Raw genomic sequence first — 22,402 nt, 5'->3', positions numbered from 1 at the left:
GCTGTCATGATCTAAAAGTAATGACGAGACTAGGACCCTGCTAGGGATAGGAAAGACTATCTGGCCTGATCACTGTAGTCTGAGATTGAGATAGCCCTAGGAGAGCAATTCTATAAGCATAATGTATTTCTTACTGTGTCCATACAAAATGATTAATGTTATGTATGCTTGTATGTTTGTTGGACAAGGAGAAGAGAAACACACCCAGGGGATTCCATTCTAGGGTGGGTTGACCTGCTAAATGAGAATCTGTCCTAAAAGTGGCTTTCCCCGAGGGAAAGAACTTTACCCCTGTTGATTGTGACCACACCTATGTGTAATTGTTACCCCAACCCCTCATTCGGGGGGATTCAAGTGGACTATAAGAGTGGATTGGGGGATCCAGACTCCAGAAGGAGAAGGAAAAGGGCGATCAAGATCCAGATTCCAGAGCCAGAAGGAGAATGAAGGGAGATCGAGGAGGAGAATGAAGTAGCATGGGGGAGGAAGAAACAGGAGGAGAATCAGAGGAGAATAAAGTTAGGATTGGAATAAACTGAAACTGACACCAACCAGCCTGGCACTCGTTTTCTTCCTTCGCCTGCCCATCGCCATCAACCTCCCTGGAGTGGGGGAAGAGGCATGAGACTACCAAACGTGGGGAGCGGGAGAGATAGACTGCTGTTGTCTTTTTGTGTTTACACACTAAGTTATTAAAATATAGTAAGTAGTACTGTAGCACTGTTCTCCTGTTGTTCATCGATTTGCTCGAGGGGGCCCAGTAACGTCTCCATTGTGAAACTTGTTGTTACTGTGTTTGGCATATGGAATATGTCACAAGTAGCTTGCCAGGCTTTGCAAGTAAGCTTCCTTATTGATAGTTAATATGTTCAATTCTTCAAAAGATTTACTATGTTAAGATGTATCCAAAATAATTCAAATATGTCCAAAAGAGTTAAATTGTGAAATCCTTTAAAGGAATGAATAATGAAAAGGAAAAACTCTTTGTAATCTAAAACTAACTGGAGTTCATGAAAATCTAAGATGGAGAACCACTGAGTGATGACTCCTAGCTCCATTATAGACTCACTCATTATAAATACTTTTCATATCAAAACCTCACTCACTTGCACCATGACAGGTTACCATTTCAATGGATATACCCAAAAATCACCAAGTACGGTCAAAATCCAGATGGTTCTTTTGCTCTTAAGAATCTCCACTTCAGAGACTTCTTCCTTGAAATATCAAAAACAGTCCACATCTGTTTAATTACACTATCTGAATCTTGATACAACAAGAACAATTTGTAAGTGGCAGTGTTTCTAAAACTGAGTATGCTTGCCATCTGACTCTTGAATGTGTACTATTTTTCAATAAACATTTTGATATCTTTGACTCTTGTTTGAATTCCTTTTTTTGGTTGTTGTTTATTTTGTTTTGTTTTAAGTCAACTGGTGCATAGACTTACTCCTGGCTCATTGCTCTGGGTAACTTCTATTAGGACATGAGGAATCATATGGGGTGCAGGAGATCAAACCTGTGTTGACTATGTGAATCTTACCCACTGTACTATCGTTCCAGTCTAATCATGCCCGAATGCCTAACTTAGCATATAAATCAAAGCTTGATAGTATGATATGGGTGCTTTCTGCTGTAATAATATATGATGAGGAAATTTATGGTTTTTTTTTCTTTAAAGAATTCAAATATTTCTTTTTTTTTAGTGAACCACCATGAGGTACAGTTGTAGACTTACAAACTTTCATGTTTGGGTTTCAGTTACACAATATCAAGTATCATCACTCCATCAGTGCCCATTCTCCACCACCAATGATGCTAATAGCTCTCCCACCCCTCCATATCCCCCATCCCGCCTCTGTGGCAGGGCATTCCCTTTTGCTCACTCTTTCCCTTAGTGTATTGTAGTTTACAATAGAGATTTTGAGTGGCCATCATGTTCTGTCTATAGTCTACTTTCAGCATGCATCTCGTATGCCGAGCGAGTGCTCCAAATATCCTTTACTTGGTGTTCTCTTCTCTATATGAGCTGCCTTTTCCCCCAGCATGTGAGGCTGGCCTCCAATCACTGGAGCACACCTCCTGGTACTTATCTCAATTATTCTTGGGTGCAACTCCCATTCTTTATATTCTCCAGATAAGTGCAGTCTTTCTATGCCTGTCCCTCTCTTTCTAGCTCATTCCACTTAGCATGAAACTTTCCATGTAGAACCACTTGTATGTAAATTTTATGACTTCATCTTTTCTAAAAGCTGCACAGTATTCCATTGTGTAGATGTACCAAAGTTTCTTTAACCAGTTATCTGTTCTCGGGCACTCGGGTTTTTTTTCCAGTTTTTTGGCTATTGTGAACAGTACAGCAATGAACACAGAAGTGCAGATGTCATTTTGACTGTATTTTTTTTTGCCTCTCAGGGATATATTCCCAGGAATGGTGTTGCTGGGTCAAATGGGAGCCCAGTTTCTAATTTTTTGAGAATCATCCATACTGTTTTCCAAAAGGGCTGAACTAGTCGGCATTGCCACCAGCAGTGAAGGAGGGTCCTTTTTTCGCCACATCCATGACAACATTGGTTGCTTTTGTTTTTTTTTGGATGTGGGCCAGTCTCTGTGGTGTGAAATGATATCTGATTGTTGTTTCGATCTGCATCTCCCTGGTGATTAATGATGTAGAGCATTTTCTCACGTGCCTTTTTGCCCTTTGGATTTCTTCTTTGTTGCCCCATTTTTTGGTGGGTTTGGATGTTTTCTTCTTGTGGAGTTCAACCAGTACTTTGTATATTCTTGATATCTACCCCTTGTCGGCAAATATCCTTTTCCATTCTGTAGACTGTCTTTGTATTTTGGTCAGTGTTTCTTTTGAGGTGCAGAAGCATCTTAGTTTATGATAGTCCCATTTGTCTATCTCTGTTTTCACTTGCTTGGCCAGTGGTGTGTCATCTTTGAAGATTCCGTTAGCTTCAATGTTGTGGAGAGTTTTGTCAACCTTGTCTTCAATGTACCTTATGTACTCCAGTCTGATGTTGAGGTCTTTGATCCATTTTGATCTTATTTTGGTACATGGTGTTAGGTAGAAATCAGCCCATTTTTTTGCATGTAGCTGTTCAGTTTTGGCAGCACAATTTAATAAAGAGACTTCCTTTGCTCCACTTCATATTTCTTGCTCCATTATCAAGGATTATATGATCATATGTTCTGGGGGAGATGTCACTATATTCAACCCTGCTCCATTGGTCTGCAGCTCTGCCTTTGTCCCAGTACCATGTTGTTTTAATTATTACTTCTTTGTACTAGAGTTTGAAGTTAGAGAGGTTGATTCCTCCCATTTTTTATTCCCAAAAATTGTTTTAGCTATTAATGGGAGCTTATTGTTCCATATAAATTTCAGGAGTGTTTGCTCATTTTCTTTGAAGAATGTAATGGGTATTGTTATAGGTATCACATTGAATTTGTACAATACTTTGGGGACCATTGCCATTTTGACAATGTTATTTCTCCTGCTCCCTGAGTAGGGAATATCTTTCCATTTTCTCATGTCCTCTTTTATTTCCTGAAGTAGCATTTTGTAAATTTCTTTGTACAGGTCTTTTACATCCTTAGTTAAGATGATTCTTAGATATTTAATATTCTGGGGCACAATTGTGAACCAGATTGTTTTTGTTTTTAATGTCTCTTCTCTCTCATTATTTGCGTATAGGGAAGCCATGGACTTTTGGGTATTGATTTTATAGCCTGCGATTTTACTATACGAGTCTATCGTTTCTAGGAGTTTCTTGGTGGAGGTTTTAGGGTTCTCTATGTATAGTATCATACCATCTGCGAATACTGAGAGCTTGATTTCTTTCTTTCCTACTTGAATATCCTTAATAACTTTTTCTTGCCTAACCGCTATTGCAAGTACTTCCAGTACTATATTGAACAGCACTAGAGAGAGTGGACATCCTTGTATCATCCCTGAATTTAGAAGGAAGGCTCCCAGTTTTTCCCATTAAGAATGATGTTTGCAATAGGCTTCTGGTAGATGGCTTTAACTGTATTGAGAAAATTCCCCTCTATCCCTATTTTGGTGTGGGTTTTTAACATAAACAGGTGTTGGATCTTGTCAAATGCTTTCTCTGCATCTGTTGATATGATCATATGATTTTTGTCTTTTCTTTTGTTGATATGATGGATTATGTTGATTGATTTCTGAATGTTAAACCATCCTTGCATCCCTGGGATGAATCCCAATTGGTCATGGTGGATGATCTTTTTTTTTTCTTTTTGAGTCACACCCAGCAATACACAGAGGTTAGTCCTGGCTCTGCGCTCAGGAATTACCCCTGGAGGTGCTCAGTGGACCATATGGGATGCTGGGAATTGAACCTGGGTCAGCTGCGTGCAAGACAAATGCTCTACCTGCTGTGTTATTGCTCCAGCCCCGGTGTATGATCTTTTTGATGAGTTGTTGAATTCTATTTGCTAGTATTTTGTTGAGAATCTTTTCATTCTTGTTCATCAGGTATATTGGCCTGTAGTTTTCTTTTCTTGTGGTGTCTTTGTTTCCTTTTGGTATTTGAGAGATATGAACTTCATAGAAACTGTTTGGGAATGTTTCTGTTCCTTTAATTTCCTGGAAAAGCTTGAAAAGAACTGGCAAGAGATCCTCTATAAATGTTTGGAAAAACTTGCTAGTGAATCAATATGGACCTGGGCTTTAGTTTTTGGGAAGAATTTTAATTACAGTTTCAATTTACTTGATTTTAATAGGACTTTTCAGATCTTCTTGATTCCGCTTTGGAGATTATAGGAATCCAGGAATTTATCCATTTCTTCTAGGTTCTCTTGTTTCGTGGCATACAGACTTTCAAAGTAGCCTCTGATGATCTTTTGAATTTCTTTGGTTTCTGTTGTGATATCCCCCTTCTCATTTTTGATTTGGTTTATTAGGGTTCTCTCTCTCTTTCTTTGTGAGTGTTGCTGGTGGTTTATCTATCTTGTTTATTTTTTTGAAGAATCAGCTCTTGGTTTCATTGATCTTTCGAATTGTGTTTTGGGCTTCCATGTCGTTGATTTCTGCTCTAAGTTTTATGATCTCTTTCCTTCTGCCTAGTTTGGGCTCCTTTTGTTGGACCTTTTGTACGATCTTGAGCTGTTAAGTCAGGTTGTTTATGTGGGCCATTTCTTCCTTCCTGAGATATGCTTGCAGAGCTATAAACTTTGCCCTTACCATGGCTTTCACTTCATCCCATAGGTTCTTGTAGCTCGTGTCTTCATTCACATTTGCTTCCAGGTATCTTTGATTTCGTTCTTGACTTCCTTCCTGACCCACTCGTTGTTTAACACTGAGTTGTTTAATTTCCAAATATTTGATTTGGTTCTCCGTGCCTCTGTGTAATTCACGTCTATCTTCATTAGTTGCGTATACATTTAAGAGTGTGATTTCTTCCTGTTGTATGTATCCCTTGATAAATAGAAAATGCCCTTCACTGTTCCTTCTAATTTTTTTCAACCTGAAATTTATGTTGTCGCATACAAGCATGCCACACCAGCTTTTTTGAGGGAGCTGTTTACTTGTAGGATTGCTTTCCATCCTTTAACTTTGAGTCTGTGTGTGTTCTGACTATTCAGATGAGTTTCTTGTAGGCAGCAGAATATTGGGTTCTGTCTCTGAATCCATTTTGCCACTCTGTGTCTCTTAATTGGTGAATATAGGCCATTGACATTGAGAGAGATTATTGTTATGGGGTTTTGTGTCATCTTTCTGTAAGGGGCTGTTGTGCTCGTAGGATTTGTCCTGTCTTATAGTAACCTCTTTAGCCCTTCTTTTAGGTTTGATTTTGAGTCTATGAAGCTCCTGATCTGCTGTTTATCCAGAAAATAGTGTACCGTTCTTTCGAGTTTAAGTGAGAGCTTAGCTGGATAGAGTATTCTTGGTAAAGCGTTCATTTTAGTGAGTTTTTCCACTATATCCCACCATTGCCTTTGTGCTTGGAGGGTTTCCTCTGATAGGTCTGCTGTAAGGGGTGCTCCTTTGTAGGTGATTTCCTTCTTTGACCTTCATGCTTGCAGTATTGTGTCTCTATCTGCGGCATCCATGATTCTAATTATGATATTTCTTGAAGTTTTTTTTGTTAGGGTCTCTTTTAGCTGGCACCCTTCGGGCTCCTTGAATCTAAATGGCTGTATCGTCCAGCTCTGGGAACTTTTCAGCAATGATTTGTTTAACCATGTTTTTTCCATTGGGATTGTTTCCCTGACCTTCTGGTACTCCAATGATTCTAATTTAGTTCATCTTGGAATAATCTCCTAGAACTCTGATTGGCTCTACAGCTATTTTGAGGTCCCTTGCCATTGTTTGTTGTTGCCTGTTGGCTTTGTGCAGCTGATCTTTCAGCTTCTGATTCTGTCTTTAGCTGTGGCCATTCTACTGTTGAGGGCACACACTGAGTTTTTTTATTTCATCACGAAATCTTTTATTCATGATATTTCTGTGCATAGCTTTCCAATTTCTGCTCTCATTTCTTCCCGTATTTTCTCGATTGTTTCTTTCATGTCCTCCTTTAATTTACTGGATATCTGTCTCACTGTTTCATTGAGTTTATTGAACATCTTCATTACTTCGTATCTGAATTCTTTCTCAGAGAGGTCTTTTTGGTGAGTAGGACCTACTGAGGCTTCTGGACTCTTTTCATCATTCTCCTCTCATGGTGGGGATTTACGTTGTTTCTTTATGTTGTTGTGGAGGTATGGAGACTGAGATGGTACACCAGATTGTTGGGTATAATTTACTTACTTGTGGCCACTTGAGCGACCGCTGGCCTAAATTTAGGCCACGACCACTTCTACAGAAGCCACACACACTTCTGAAGAGGACACACTCCCTACAGGTACCTGGTCTGTGTGTGGAGGGTGTACAACCTAGGGGACAAAGAAGACCGGGCACAGTGTTGGGGATAAACAGGAAGAGTCTCAGGGATGGTGAGTGTCCCAGGGTCCTAGAGGATGCCTGGGGCATGTACTCAGGAAAAGCCAAGAACCAGCTTCGAATCTCATATAATATTTCTATCAAAAAGATTTGGGAGAGCCTGGTAAGCTACCGAGAGTATCTTGCCCGCAAAGCAAAGCCTGACTAGCTACCTGTGACGTATTCAGTATGCCAAAAACAGTAACAACAAGTCTCACAATTTGTGGTGTGACATTACTGGTGCCTGCTCAATGAAATTGATGAACAATGGGAGGACAGTACTACAGTAAAACTTTTAATACTATCCTAAAGAAATCATCTGCATGTTCTTTTCTAAAATGTGTTCTGTACCGTTCTCCTTTCCTCCATTTACTTACCACCTTCTGGAAACAATATCTCCACAAATTTCCTCCTTTAGAAATTTGTAATTTCATGGTAAATATACTGAAATAATCTTTTATCATATTATTTTTTTAGAAGTTAATGATTTGGTTGTATCCTTCATGTTATATTTTCTTTCTTTAAAAATAATCTTCTACCAAAATCCACAAAATACATGGAGGAAAACAATGTCAGAAAGTTCAAAGATTTGGATTTACTGGTATTTTCAATGATGTTCCACTGGTAAAGATGACAAAATCGTAAATATATCAGATTATATATATTCTGCTTAGCTAAAGAAAGTTGGCTAAGATTAAGATGTACCCAACTGAATTGGGAAAATTTCAGTACCCAGCACGTCATATGAACAGTACATCCAAACACTTAAAACATTAGTGAAGATCAAAACAGTAAACCCAGTAGCCATATACAAATTTAGGAAATAAATTAAGTGTACACTTCTCTCAAGGATTCAGACAAAAGGTGATCAGTTGGCATATAAAAAAAGTGTTTTTCATCTTGTCTTTTAATATCAGAAAAATTAAAATTAAGATGTTAATGAAAGACCACCAAACACCAGAGACAAAAGCACATACCAAAAGCTAACCCTAAATTAATTGGAGGAAATGTGGAGCACAAGGAATTCACATGAACTTAGTAGGAAATGCTGTCTGGTTCAACAGCTTGGAAAATATGGTGATTCTCAAAAATTAAATATAGAGTTCCCATGTGACCCTATGATATCTCTGCTTGGTGTCTAGCCTGAGATCATAAATTAAAAGATCATTTATAATATATGTACATCCATATTCATCAAAGCAATTAAAATAACTGACAGGATACCAAAATTATTCAATTCAATGAAAGAAGAGTAGGTAATGATGTTATGGTATATTTACACAATGGAATACTATAAAGTCACAATAAATTATATAATCATGCAATTTACTTTGATACACATGGAACCAGAGGATTTATGTTTGCTGAATAAGCCAGAAGGAAAAGAACAAATGCCATATTTTTCACTAATATTTAATAAATAAAATAACATGCCCGGGTCATGCGAGTTATCTATCATGGGTTTACCTTGATGAAGGGCCAGGGAAGGAGAGAAATGTGATGTCGGTGGACCCCATGGGTGGCTCACACGAGTCGGGAGGAGAGAAAGACGATCACTCTCTCTCACTCCGCCTCAGCCACCCAAGAGTCCCTGGGTAGGCTAGGACTGGTAAAGTCTGCAGTGAGCCCCTGCTTGGTACCGGCCTAAGCCCCGCCAGCCCCACAAGGTGGCCGTCAAGCCACACCTGAAGTCCGCTTGGTCTTCTCGGCACGGGAGTTAATCCCCACCACCCGATTGCTCGGGGAGCCATGGACTCAAGTTGGGGCGAGAATTTACTCTTTGCAGGAAAGGAGAGACCAGTCCCAAGCCTTACCCGGGGTTTCTAGGGTTCTTGTCACGCTCGCAGAAAAGAATTTCAGGAGTAGACAAGCAGTGAAGTAACAGATTTTATTTGAAGGTTTTTGGTGAGAGGAAGAGAGAGAGGTAAGCGAGTAAGTGGGGAAATGAAGAGTAAGAGAGTAACGCGCTCAGAGGGAACGCGGGCTTCTCCAGAAATGGAGAGAGCCTTGAATGGGCTTTTGGGTGGGGTTTTATAGGTTCTTGGGGGTCGTCTTGGTCCGGAAGCTCTGGAATCTTCTCTGGGCAGATTCACCAAAAGTGGATTGAAAGGTGCAAATGTGTCTGGCGGCTCGCTGGTGAGGGATCAAGTTTCTTCCGGGTCTGCTGAAGGGCTTGTCAGGTCTTGTTTCCTTCCTAAAATTTTGTTATCTAAATTTCATTACCAAGGGCCCTTCCCTGTCTACCTGCCTACATCAAATGGACTGGGAAAATGAGAGAAGTTACTTTGGAAGTAAAGTTGGCATAAGAGACATAAGTTTGGGCTCTCTATATTTACAGAACAACTGAACCCAACACTGCTATACATGTGGAAATCATGCAATAATAACCTTTAGGAGACAGACTGAGGTTGGAAGGAACTTGGGGTCAATGTTAAGAGGGATGAAGTCTCCATTGTGAGACTTGTTGTTACTCTTTTTGGCATATCAAATACGCCACGGGGAGCTTGTTAGGCTCTGCCGTGCAGGCAAGCTTCTTTCAGTAGCTAGCTGGGCTCTCTGAGAGGGGCGGAGGAATCGAACCCCAGTCGACCGTGTGCAAGGCAAATGCCCTACCCTTTGTGCTATAGCTCCTGCCCAGGTTTTAAAAAGGAATCAAAAATAAAATAAAATGATCTAATCTTTTCAAAACATTTTAGATTGATTTCATTCTACTTGCCCATCTGCTCCCAAACACTTATACTCAGCAACTTTAATGTTTCTCTCACACCACATGCTCAAGGGTTAGGCCTTGAGAGATGAGGTCTAAACTCAACATTTTAACTTTCAGATAATTTCCATTAACTGGCCTTTGCTTCTCTTTGTCATGTTAATTACTACTAAAGTTCTTCCCACAGAATAGTCACTTGCTAAACTCTTCTTCGTAGGTGATTCCTTGATTCTGACAGCTGCAACTTCACTGTCGCTCTTTGTTCACAGGCTTCCACTAGAGAGATAGGAAGGATAAAGGTGAGGAAAAACATGAGAAGAATGGAGCATAAACAGGAAAAGGAGAAATGCTATTACCATGCAGATAACTTTCTCCTGAACCAAACACTCTGGTTAGAAATGGTATTTAAATTGACTATTTCTATCAGGAATGTCTTAATTCAGATACTTCCTAAAATTTTACTCCTGTTAATTGTCTGTAAAAAATGTAACTTATTGTTTCAAACTTCATTTTCACTTAACAATTCTCAGGAATTAGATGATGTATAAATAAAAATAATTTCGTGGACTCTGAGATTGGATATAAAAGATGACATCCTAAGAAGTTATCAAGTCATATAATAAAACAATAGTAGATTGACTTCAATTGTATTATTAGAAGCATGCATTTGTAACCAGAGGTTTATGAGGCAACAGGGGAATGTAGGCATGAATTCAGCACCGAACAGATCTTGCTAATTGTGAAAGCTCAAAATACAAACTGTCATTTTTCTTTTTCTATTTTACTTATAAGAAGGAATTTCATATATTTCTTCCATAAAGCTTTGAATGTACTCTCTAAATAAATGTTAAAAGAATGTACAGTTTTAGTGGCACCAAACTATTAGACAACAAAGGAGGCTCACAGATATCAATATGATTTTACACTTATTACCTTAGATTCCTTGGACACAATATTTAGTGTAATAATTACAGAATCCTAGAAAATTCTTATGGATAATACACTTTTTCATACAGGCATATATGATTTAAAGCTATTTAAAAATCATTAAGGCATATATTCAGGTCAAAAATGTATAAAATCAAGTTACCGAAGATTACGTTATATACTTTGCCATAACAATAGCACATTTTGACAAGTACTAAATGCAATATAAAAGTGAAAAAATATTAGTTATCTCTATGCCATTCTAATTTGGGGGGGAGGAATATACATTGAAGCTCCCACCTTTGTGGGCACACATTGCCGAGGATAAACTTGAGCATCTACATATAGAGTATGCACTACAACCCATTTGATTTGATATCCAGACATTTTTCCTTTAAAACAGCAATATTTTAAAATTACTACTAATTGTAGATGGATAAGAAAAATACTTCGATCCAGGAGGTTATTAGAGTATATAAATACTGAGATAATGCAAGAAGTTGTGAAAGAATTTTAAAAAGACCACTGGAAAACTAGGAAAACTTAGTGAAACCTCACTCACACTTCTGAAATCAAAGAAATAATTGGCTATTTATGTCAAGTTCCAAGTTTCTCCCTTGAAGAAAATCATCTGTTTATATAGCTACTTCTCATCATAAGAGAACCATTCTAGGTTATAGGACAGATTCTGTTAAGAAATAAATGCCCTCTTGGTGGAAGAAAGTTATTGCATTTCTTCATTAGCAGATCACAGCAACTAAATCAAAGGCAATAAGTAGATAAAACTGATTATGACTCATATTTCCCATGTGGAATTAAGCATTGGGAAGTTGTGTGCATTATTTTGTCACTACTACCGAAACCATTTCTTTTTAGTTTCATTTCATTTTCAGACTTGAGGTATGACTTTTCTTCTTTGATACACAAACCCTACATGATACATCTGTAGAAAGAAAATCCCACTTAAATAAGCTGTTGGCATCCTAATATTTGGACAACCTTGTAATAGTGGATATATAAAAACTTTTATATGTATGTAAAGAGAATGCTTCCAGAAGTGTTTTGAAAAAGGATAGAGTTTGTCTAGTTTATCTTGGTTCAGTAATTTTCTTTACTCTTAGGAAAGAAATATCTGAGGATTTTTACCCAATATCTCTTCTTTTTTAGTTTCCGTTCTGTTTTCCTTTGGGGCTATACCAGATGGTACTCAGACATCAATCTCGACAATGCTTTTGAATTGAAGGTGGTGCTAGGAATTGAATCTGGGTTTACTGTATCAAAAGCAGATGGCCCAAACTGCTTTGGGACTCTAATATGTATTTTGAGGAGTACTTGGAACAGGGGCTTGAGTGACAGTACAGCAGGTCGGGTGTTTGCTTTGCACACTGCCGACCCGGATTCGATTCCTCTTCCCCTCTCGGAGAGCCTGGCAAGCTACTGAGAATATCTTGCCTGCGTGGCAGTCTGGCAAGCTACCCATGACATACTTGATATGCCAAACACAGTAACAACTAGTCTTACATTGGAGATTATTACTGGGCCTGCTCAAGCAAATTGATGGAAGGCAGTGCTACAGTGCTACTTGAAACAAAAGTGATTCTATAAAATAAATCCAAACCTAGAGTAATAGCTGCCAATCAGAAAGAGTTTTATATTCCTGGAAATCACTTAGAACATGGAACATACAGCACTCCAGTCCCATAGTCCTATAGGGCATAAAATCATATGATATAATAGATGTCAAAATAACTAGTAAGGAGCATTTTGGTTACCTCTCCAAACCTGGCAGCTGCCATATTTGGATCTGCAATCTCTACTTGTAGAACCTGAATCAAATTCCTGAGATGTATAGCACCATGCCATCCTAAAATGTAAGTTAACTGTGGTTGAAATACATTGTTTCAGCCTAGCAGAATAATTAGGCCAGAATAATACTTAAATGGGTAGGATGCTTTCTTTGCATTCAGCAGACCCAAGTTCATCCCCTGGAACTTCATACGGTACCCTGAGGTTGCCACAAGCAATCACTTAGAGAAGAACCAGAGATAATCAGAACTTTTAAAAGGTAGTTGAGTATCTCCTGATGTGGTCCAAACCAACCAAACAAACCAAATGAAATGACATATGCTAATATGTTCATCCAAGGTAAATAAAAGGTAAATTAAAAGTAAATATGGCCAGATAGACAGTACAGAATGTAAGGCATTTACCTTGCCTATGGCTGGTCCTGGTTTCATCCACAGCACTGTATACAGTCCCCAGAACAATGCCCAAAGTGATCCTGATCACAGAGTTAGGAACAATGTTAAGAAGATAATATAAATATAAGTTTGTAGCATTTACTACAAGTAACTAGTTTATAAAATTGTAATGTAAAGATGTAGAGTTGTGCTTAGCCTAACAATTGAAATATAAACGTCATAAAATAATTTCATGATAATTGTAAGGAAAGCCCTCACTTGTTAAGAATTAATGTCATCTAAAATAATAGTTTATGAATAGTAATATACAATCTCATTGAAATAAACAACTAAAATAGAACTGAATAAGGTTAGTTTTAATGGAGGTGGAGAAGCAAATATAGCTATTCATTTTGCAAGGCAAACTTTTCTTTTTCTCCTTTTTTTTTTTCCTTTTCTGGGTCAAACCCTCTGATGCTCAGAGGTTACTCCTAACTCTACCCTCAGGAACTAACCCTGGCAGTGCTCATGAGGCCTTATATGACCCGGGAATCAAACCTGAGTCAGCACAAACATCCTACCCAGTGAATTGTCGCTTTAGCCAATAATATTCAGTTTGTTTGGATATTTCAATACCTGTACCTGGTGACTTTTCCCTTTCTAAACTAAGCTCTAATGGATGCTTTTATTTGAGTTTTAGCTTATTTCAACATTTTTAAAACTTGAATCATTTTTGTTGGAAATATAGAAGAATTTTCAACATCAATTTTTTTCTGTCATATATTTAGGCAGTACTTTTTTTTATTAATCTATACATTCTAACTTCTTGCAACATTTTGACATTTTCATTCCTGATATTATTATTGATATGTATTTTTTTCTTCACCAGTTTTCTGAAGTTTCTCTTCAGATCTCTGTTATTTTGTTTAGATTTGTGGAGGAAGAAAGTGGTGATCCATCCAATAACTGAATGCTGCCTCATTTTGAATCTCCATTCCCATTTCAATTATCTCTGCTTTTGCCTTTATTAATTTATTCCTTCTCCTTTCCTTCTTCATGTCTTGTGTCCTAATTTTAAGCATGTTTTATTAATTTCAGACTTTATTTTCCCTTAAGCCAAAGTGTTTACGAAAATATCTCACAAATTTTAAATAGCATTTAACTATATCAATATATATTTCTATTTATAAGCAAGCACGAATCAAGGATGTTATCAGTGGCTAAATAGATATTTGAGTGCATGAACAAGACTTGAGATTGATACAGATGTATTCAGATTGTAATATGTTTATAAATTTAATAGAATAAATTGAATACCTTCCATTTTATGAATATTATAATATAAACATAGATACTACTATATTATTTTGATACTGTTGACATTAAATCAATATATATAAGCTAATGTTGATTGACAGTTGCATAGAAAGGATGTTTTAATTATTTTGTTGTACAACCAAACATCCAAATGAATATCCCAAAAGAACTCAAAATAAGCATTTTCAGTTGTCAAAAAGTAATCAAAATACATTCAAATAACTTAATTTCATAGTTTCAGAATAGAAATTAACATGAAAAACCGCCTTGTAGATAAGATCAAATCAGTTTTTCTGACAACATATCCAAGCAGTGTTCAATGTATTACTTATTAGCCAAGGCTAAAAATATCAGAAGTTAATAAAAATGTATCCAAAAACGTGTCTATCAAATAAAGATGGAGCATATTTGTAATGGATCATCAAGTAGATTCATCTTTAAGAAATAAGATGTAGTAAATCATGATTCAGACTTGAATCATTATTAAAACAAAATAAAATGTGTCATTTTGTAATTCATTTTATATTATTAAATATTTATGTTTTATCAAGCAAGAGGGATACGTAGATAAATGGATGCATTGCTTATATTTTGTAATTATTTTTTTTTCTGGGCATAGTAACTCTCAGATTTTAATTATTTTTCTGATGTGCTATATTTCCATTAAGACGAGGTATAAGCATTTTATTTTAACAAAGGGAATATTAAATATTTTACCTCATGTACACTATTGTTAATAGTACTCTTATTTATTAATATCAGGAAGCTTCTTTCAACATTTAATGACAACCATCCATGTGGTATTTAACTGATGTCGCTTAGGTAAACAAATGTTTCTTAGAATCTTATGAAAGTGCTAGCATATTCTTCATAATTTCTTTTTAAGAATTAACAACAAATTTAAAAAAAATAATTACAACAAATTTAAGGTACTAGAACAATAGATAGGATATATGTGTGTGTATGTTTGTGTGTGTGCATGAGAGAAAGAGAGAGGGAGGGAGGGAGAGAGAGTGATCACAAAGACAGAGGATTCAAATGTTGCCTAGGATAAGGGCTGATGAGAGTGTATGGTAAATAGGGTGCTTGCATTGCATGCAGCAGACCTGGATTCAATTATCAACACTTCATATGGTCTTCCGAGTCTTGTCAGAAACGATTCTTGAATCCAGAGCCAGAACTAAAACATGGGCAGAGCTGGGTGTGACCTGAAATGAAAAGTAATATACAATACATATATAAGAAAATATTATGAGTTGTCTAGTAGACATCAACCAAAAAGCAAGCACTATGAACACTGAAGTGAGTAAAGAATTAGAATGATCTATTCAAAGGGAAGTTATTGGAAAAATCTGATTTTTAATGATAGATATGCATAAAATAGATATGGATGTTGATATCATGTGTCACATTCCACAATCTTTATTCCATGAACTAATACTTTTATATTATTCTATAGTCTCATACTGTGTGATACAATCTCAGCATAAGTTTTATTAATATTCTCCTTCAGAACTATTTATTTATTTTTTAAATTTTTATTAGTAAAAATTTTTTATTAGAAACACCATGAGGTACAGTTGTAGACTTACACATTTTTGTGCTTGGGTTTCAATTATACAATGATCGAGTACCCATCCCTCCACCAGTGCCAATTCTCCACAACCAATGATCCCAGTATCCCTCACACCCTCTAGCACCCCCATTCCACCCTGCCTCTATGGCAGGGCACTCCCCTCTTTTCTCTCTCTCCTTTTGGGTGCTGTGGTTTGCAAGAGAGGCATAGAGTGGCAATCATGTTCGGTCTATACTCTACTTTCAGCATGCTTCTCCCATCCTTGGAGGATCCTTCCAACACTCTTTATTTGGTGCTCCCTTCTCTGTCTGAGCTGCCTTTTCCCCTAGTGAGTGTAGCTGGCCCCCAAGACATGGAGTAAACCTCCCGGTACTTATATTGGCTATTCTTGGGTGTTAGTCTCCTATTTTGTTACTTTATATTCTCCAGATGAATGCAATATTTCTATGTCTGTCCCTTTCTTTCTGACTCATTTCGCTTAGTACGATTCTTTCCATGTAGTACCACTTGTATGTAAATTTCATGACTTCATCTTTTTAACAGCTGTGTAGTACTCCATTGTGTAGATGTACCAAAGTTTCTTTAACGAGTCATCTGTTTTCGAGCACTCAGGTTTTTTTTCCAGATTCTAGCTATTGTAAAGAGTACTGCAATGAACAAACAAGTGCAGATATCACTTTGACTATACTTTTTTTGCCTCTCTGGGATATATTCCCTTTAGTGGTATTGCTGGGTCAAATGGGAGCTCAATTTCTAATTTTTGGAGAATCGTCCATATTGTTTGCCAAAAGGGCTGAACCATTCGGCACTCCTACAAGCAATGAAGAAGGGTCCCTTTCTCACCAAATCTGTGCCAACACTGGTTGCTTTCATTCTTTTGGATGTGGGCCAGTCTATTTGGTGTGAAATGAGACATCATTGTTGTTTTGATCTGCATCTACATGATGATTAATGATGTAGAGCATTTTCTCATGTGCCTTTTAGCCATTCCAATTTCTTCTTTCCTTCAGAACTCTTTAAAGTCTTAAGTCAATATGCTAACTGGTCATATTATCTCAACTTTAAATTCAACTTTTCAGGATCTATTTCTAAACTGGGATGGCATTTTTGCCCTTGTTGGACCAAGGATTTTTGTATTGCTGAGCCTGGCAGTTGCAGATCTCTGCTACCCAGCCACAGCCATGCTCAAGGCCACTCTGCAAATGCTCAGACAAGCTTCATGCATGAAGGAACTGGCAGAGGAACCCAGGAGCGTGGGTCCTGGAACTAAGATATCCAACCCTGCTTGGATCGGGACTGGGCCTCCTCCACCAAGATCCCCCATTTTCAGTTGCTAGGCAGTTACACCCACAAATTGCCCCTGGTGCTATGAAATCCCATCAACGGACAGGATCCTGACCCTGAAAGAGACTCCAGTACGGCACCATTGGGAAGGATGAGTAAGGAGAAGATGCTAAAATTTCAGGGCTAGGATGAATGCAGACATTACTTGTGCCTGCTCAAGTAAATTATTGAATAATGGGATGACAGTGATACAGTGATATAGTGATGTGTTAATACTGTCCATATTTCTTTATCAAGTGAGCTTCTCCTTATGGAACACAGTCTTGCCATTGCCATGGTTTTTACCAAAACCAGTGAGAAAGAAACACTAGTAAATCTCCAGGAAAGATGTTGATTAAAAATCCTAGATATATACATATATATTATACATACATATATAAATAAACATGCATATATAAATATATATGTACACATATGTGTATATATACATATATGTGTATATATGTATATTTATATAGATATACACACACACTCCTTACTTGTCCTTCCCAATGCTGCCTTATTGGAGGCTCTTTCAAGGTCAGGGGAACGAGGCCAGTTATTGTTACTGTTACTGTTTTTTGCATATCGAATACACCACAGGGAGCTTGTCAGGCTCTGCCATGCAGGCGGGATACTCTCCGTAGCTTGCCGGTCTTTCCAAGAGGGACAGAGACATTGTAATGCCTTGCAACGATCTGCATGCTGACAAACATGTTCCTGCCTGCATCTCTGGGCAGCACTTGGGACATCTTTGGCCTCAGGTTGATCTCATTGAGGGTGATAGAGTGCGCCCGGAAGTTGTTGAGCAGCTGGTAGAGTGGGATCCCAACGCGGAGCGTCTGTTCCAGGTCAAACATCTGCGCAATAACCAAGTCTCTCGGTGGTTGGCGGACAGCACCTTGCAGTGGATGAGCCACTTCATGCACTGATGCCACCACTCCATGCTCGATGGCACTGTGACTCGGTCCGCACATTTGCCAGAAACATCCTGTCCTCAGGTAACGTTGATTTCTGATATACATTGCAACAGTCTTCCCTACAAAGTAGACCAAAAGGTGTTTCTCTCCCAACACATCTGCCCCCTGGGACCAGGGATTAGTGTTACACTTCAAAGCAGACCAAAAGGGCCTTTACTTCCAGCACCTACATGTGCACTCTTCCCCATATCCATTCATATAATATAATATATATATACATATATATGCACATGCATGCATACATGCACAAACACAATATACACACCCATACGCTTGTACAGACTCATGCATGCACATTTTCACATACACCTACATACACTCATGCCCTGTGCCCAGCTAAAATCTCAGCGCTGGGATATTGGGGTTTCAGCAGCCAGCCTGAGACTTTGACACTAGGACAAATGGAAACGTTACTGGCACCTGCTCAAATAAATCAATAAACAATGTGATGGCAGTGATACTGTGATATATATATATATATACACAAACACACATATATATTAGTGTATACCAATATACACTATACAATACTATATATACATATATACACATATATTTGTATACACACTATATATATGCACGTATATAGGTCATTTGTATGATATGTTAGGAACTACATCCATCCTAACTCTTTAAAGCAGAAGCAAATAGATATGAATACAGTTATACCAGAAAAGAGAGGTTTTATAACTTTTCTTGTCGGGGGGGTTGTATACTTAGCATTGCTCAGTGGTTACTCCTGGATTTGGACTCATGAATTATTCCTGGTTCTGTTCAGGGAACCATATGGGATGACTGAGATCGAACCCACCTTAGCCATATTCAAGGAAAATGCCTTACACACTGAACTATCTGACCAGTCCTAGAAGAGACAGGTTTTAATTAAAGCTTTCTGAATTCTCAAAACAAAATCCCAACCCAAAATAGTTTTGAAATCTCCTTCATCTGGTATGTCCAGGAATCTGAAGATCTCAGAAGTAGAAATTCCAACCACAAAATGGACACCCAGAACCTTGTTAGAGTCCCCAAACACAAAACAGGTGTCTGCCCTATAACTCTCAACACCTTTAAAATTCAATGCATTCACTTGAATTTATGTAAAAACTATAAACTAACACAAATGTCACAAGAGTCTCTCATACTAGCAGTGAAAGCAAATTGCTTAGTTTCTATAACATGATGCTCATTTTCACCTTCAAATCTCAGTCACATATATATGTTTCACAGTATGTTATGTTGCTTGCAAAAAGATCTTGAGATATTCTTAAAATAGACTATTTAGCCTTCAAAATAAATTAACTTTAAAGAAAACTGCAAGAAGTTTGAAAAGTTAGGTAACATATGTTTTACTTCTTCAGTCCTCAACAGTCATAAAGAACCCATTTGCATTAACATTTCAAATCTGTAAGAATGGCAATAGACCTTCATATAAGGTAATGTGGTTATACTTCCTACAATGAATGCAACTGTACTCAATAATTAAACAACCCATAGTTATTTTCCTAAAAAAAATAATGATTAGTCAAAGAAGCTATTCTTTTTTTTTTCTTTTTTTAATTAGTGAAACACCATGCGGTACAGATATAGACTTATAAATATTTGTGCTTGGTTTCAGTTATACATTGATCAAGTACCCATCCCTCCACGAGTGCCCATCCTCCACCACCACGGGTCCCAGCATCCCTCCCACCCCCCATCCCCCCGTCCCACCCTGCCTCAGTGGCAGGGCATTCCCCCTTGTTCTCTCTCTCTTCTTTTGGGTACTGTGTTTTGCAAGAGAGGCATTGAGTGGCAATCATGTTTGGTCTATAGACTACTTTTAGCATGCTTCTCCCACCCTGGGATGGTCCTCACAACACCCTTCATTTGGTGCTCTCTTCTCTATCTGAGCTTCCTTTTCACCTAGAATGTGTGGCTGGCCTTCCATTCATGGAGCAAAATTCCTGGTACTAATCTCAGCCATTCCTGGGTGTTAGTCTCCCTTTTTGTTGCTTTATGTTCCCCAGATGAATGCAATCTTTCTGTGTCTATCCCGCAAAGAAGCTATTCTTAATTATGCTTATATCCATTCTATCTCTATATAATTTTCTACAGAACAATAATAAAGTATTAAGTCCTACATTAGACAAGCAGTAAGCCTCAGATAAAATTGAGGTGGGAATATTGTGTATATATAGTGCATATATATACATATTTGTTATAGTTATTTAATGAGTTTGCTAGGAGATATTAATAAAATGTAGGTTATGTACTGAAAAGCAACAAAGGTTAGTTTTATCTATAAAAATGTCATAGCTTTTATTTGTTGAGTTTTTGGGTTTTTTGTTCTTTGAGTCACAATCAGCTCTGTCCAGGTCTTACTCTTGGCTCTTTGCTCAGGGATCACTCCAGGCAGGACCAAACAAATCATGTGGGAAAACCAGAGATGTAATCTGGATTAGCCACACGCAATGCAAGTGTTCTACTTACTGCACTACGTTACCAGTAGTTACTGGTAACTAGTTACTAGTTCATAGTTACTCATCTCGTCATAAAAACATTTTGTGTAGTTGATTTACGATCTCCCCACTCTGTCATAACCTTCATTTCTCATTTTCCTCTTATAGATGATAATATCTTTGAACTGTTAGACTGTTTTCAAGGTAATAGTATGAGGATATTATGCAATTATCCATTATGCTTTTTCCTTATCATGTTATAATGACACCTCTTGGAAAAGCCCCTGCATTTCAGAAGTAATCTCCATACCAACACCATAATACTATTTATGTACTCCATTGACAAGCACAGAACCCCGAAATTGTATCCTTCAATAAACTACTGTTTCAATGAAAAAAGAATTGCAACAAGTTTTCAAAAATGACTGTTTACATAGTAATAACAGCTGAGCTACAATTCATAGGTATATATTAGTCTCTTATGTTATATATAACATATATATAATATATATTAGACTTTTAATTGTCTAGTTCTCACTCTTGGAGAACCCTGCAGGCTACCGAGTATATCCTTTCCAAACGGCAGAGTCTGGCAAGCTCCCCGTGGCATATTCAATATGCCAAAAACCAGTAACAATGATGGGTCTCATTCCTCTGACCCGGAAAGAGCCTCCAATGTGGCACTTGCTAAAATTTCAGATCTAGGATGAATGAAGACATTACTGATGCCTGCTCGAGAAAATCGATGAACAATGGGATGACAGTGATACAGTGATATTAGTCTCACATCCACAAACTAGAACTGGTAGTTCTCTGCTATAGTTTTCTTAGTTAAGAAAAACTTTCAAAAGAAATAAGTAGGCAGAATCATAGCCTCTGCTTAGTTTTTGTTTGTTAGTTTCATTTTTCTTTTGTAATTGTGCTTTATAAATACCACAATGTGTATTTATTAGAGAACATGACTGAGAAATATAACCCTGAGTCATTCATATGCCTAATGTTTAATAGATTCACTATTGAGGGTTTTAAAAAAAAAACAAGTGTGTTATGAGTACAAGAAGCAATGTCTTAGTTTGTGAGAGAGTAGAGAAAACCAAAATGCCCAAAGCAATTTAAATGGCAAATTTCATGGTGGAAAATATTTCAAATAAGTTTAAACTGTTAATGTTTATCCAGTATCCTTTGGGACACCTGTATTTTAATAATAGAATATTCCTTTTGAGACAGCTTTACATTCCTCATTTGTAGACACGACATACCTTCTAAAAGGAATATTCAGCCAGGAAAATACATGTTAGTCAATGATTAAAAAAACAAACAAATGAAGAAACACTCAATTATTGCAAGAAGAATTTTGGCCTCCCATGCTCTTCACCTCTGAATAGGTTGGATCAAAATTAAAAAAAAATTGACTCGGATAGGGTAATTTGGATAAAGACAACTAGGTAATGGATTTGAAGAGAAAAAAAAATATATATATATCAGATCTATGCACAAGGTAATGGAACAGAGCCAACAGACATAGTACAATTACATCATTGAATTAAATAATTATTCATTTCGCACTTATTTCTCACTAGGCTTCTGCCCACATCCCTAACTCTCCCTTCTTTGTCTCACTCTTTCAAAGGACTTGCTCTTTGATACTGTTGAGTGGCCATGATCAGTATGATTATAAAGTTCATGTTGATAATATAATAATAATTAATGGGATATATGTCTAAACTATTTTAAAAATATAGATGTGATTTTAGAGGTGATACCAGAAATCTTTTTGCCAAATATTTTATTGTGTATCAATAGATAATAAAAAAGTAACACAGTGGGTCAGCATTATATTTTATGAGACATATGCAACGATATCCACAACATAGTTTTTTCCAAATTATTTTCTTGTTCTTTTTTTTCACTACCTAGTAGTACTAAAACCACTAATATGCAATGACAATTTTTCTATAATTAAAGTTATATTTCCAGACTTCTAATGTTCTAAATGGTTCACAATACC

At 37.2% G+C, this 22,402-nt stretch overlaps 1 pseudogene; it reads right to left on the bottom strand.

Moving 5' to 3' along the window:
• The window catches only part of LOC130018495 (poly(rC)-binding protein 2-like), a 46,428-nt pseudogene extending 28,427 nt beyond the window's left edge, over positions 1-18,001 (bottom strand).
• Between the last annotated feature and the right edge of the window lie 4,401 nt (positions 18,002-22,402).

Source organism: Sorex fumeus, unplaced genomic scaffold (assembly GCF_029834395.1).
Source record: "Sorex fumeus unplaced genomic scaffold, SorFum_2.1 ptg000265l, whole genome shotgun sequence".
Classification (NCBI taxonomy): domain Eukaryota; kingdom Metazoa; phylum Chordata; class Mammalia; order Eulipotyphla; family Soricidae; genus Sorex; species Sorex fumeus.
The sequence above is the reverse complement of the archived record's forward strand: the minus strand, read 5'-3'. Positions and strand labels throughout refer to the sequence as shown.